The following is a 1,625-nucleotide window of genomic DNA, read 5'->3' as shown; positions in this document are numbered from 1 at the left end:
TGGAGAAAAGTTTGAAGTTGTCAAGGATTTCATTTTACTTGGATCCACAATCTACACCCATGGAAGTAACTGTCAAGCAATCAAATGACACATTTGGGCAAATCTGCTGCAAAAGACCTCTTTAAAGTGTTAAAAAGCAAAGATGTCACCTTGAAGACTAAGGATGGGCCTGACCCGAGCCATGGTGTTTTCAATCGCCTCATATGCATGTGAAAGCTGTTCAGTGAATAAGGGAGACCAAAGAAGCATTGATGCTTTTGAATTATGGTGTTGGTAAAGAATATTGAATATACCATGGACTTCCAGAAGAATGAACAAATCTGTCTTGGAGGAAGTACAGCCACAATGTTCATTAGAAGCAAGGACGACGAGACTTAGTCTCACGTACTTAGGACATGTTATGAGAAGGGACAAGTCCCTGGAGAAGGAAATCATGCTGATAAAGAAGAGGGTGAGTGAAGAAGAGGAAGACCCTCAACAAGATGGAATGACATAGTGGCTGCAACAATGGACTCAAACATAACAGTGATTGTGAGGATGGCACAGGACCTGGCAGTGTTTTGTTCTGTTGTACATAGGGTCATTATGAGTTGGAACTGACTTTAGGGCACCTAACAACAACAGCATATCACTCTGTCTTCTAAAATGACCTTCATTTGACTTTCAGGAGCCCACACTCTTGATTTTTCTCTTGGCCATGCTGTGTCAGTTGCTTTGGTCTTTCCACCATCTCCAAACCCTTACACTTTACAGTGTCTCTAGGCTCTATCCCCAAATCTATTTCTCTTTTCTGAACATACTCGCTATCAAGCTGTACTTAAACAGCTAAACACACACACGCACACACACATACTATGAATATATTTCCAGCTAAGACCCCTCCCCAAACTCTAGATTAGTTTATTCAGCTTGTCGCTCTAGTGAGGAGATGCAACTAATTGTGTCCAAAATTGTTGGTGCTGTTAGTTGCTGTCCAGTCAATTCTGACCTTGAAAGAATTGACTGACTCACGGCGACCTTCTGTACAACAGAACGAAATGCTGATTCTGCATTATCTTCATGATTGTATCTTTGAGCCCATTGTTGCAGCTATTGTGTCTATCCATCTCATTAAGGATTTATTTTGTTTTAGCTGATCCTCTACTTTTCAAACATGATGTCTTTTTCTAGTGACTGGCCTTTCCTGATGACATGACCAAAATAGAGCTCCTAATATTTTTGGGAAAAAAACCATCAATTCAATAGTAAATGTCATTCCTTGGTGTTATTAGTGACGGATTCCTTTCTCTACACCTCCTGTATCCAAACTGGAAATGAATCCTATGGATCTGCCTTCTTATCATCTCCACTGCCCCTGCCCTGAGACAAGAGCCCATTATCTCTCACTGGATCACTGCATTAGGATCTTACTTTGTCTCTTTCTTCCACTTGTGCCCCCTACCAGTCTCCTTGCCCCCTTTCTGTACACTGAAGCTAGTAATCCTATTTAAATGTCAGATCATGCAGTCCTCTGCTCACAGCCCTCCAATGGCTCCTATCTCACTCAGGGTAGAATCTTAACCTGTTACCTGGTCTACAGCTTGACCCATTACCTCTCTGACCTCTTCCCTCACTATTCTCTCACT

Source organism: Trichechus manatus, unplaced genomic scaffold, assembly GCF_000243295.1.
Source record: "Trichechus manatus latirostris isolate Lorelei unplaced genomic scaffold, TriManLat1.0 scaffold00087, whole genome shotgun sequence".
NCBI lineage: Eukaryota > Metazoa > Chordata > Mammalia > Sirenia > Trichechidae > Trichechus > Trichechus manatus.
Note: the sequence above shows the minus strand (reverse complement) of the source record.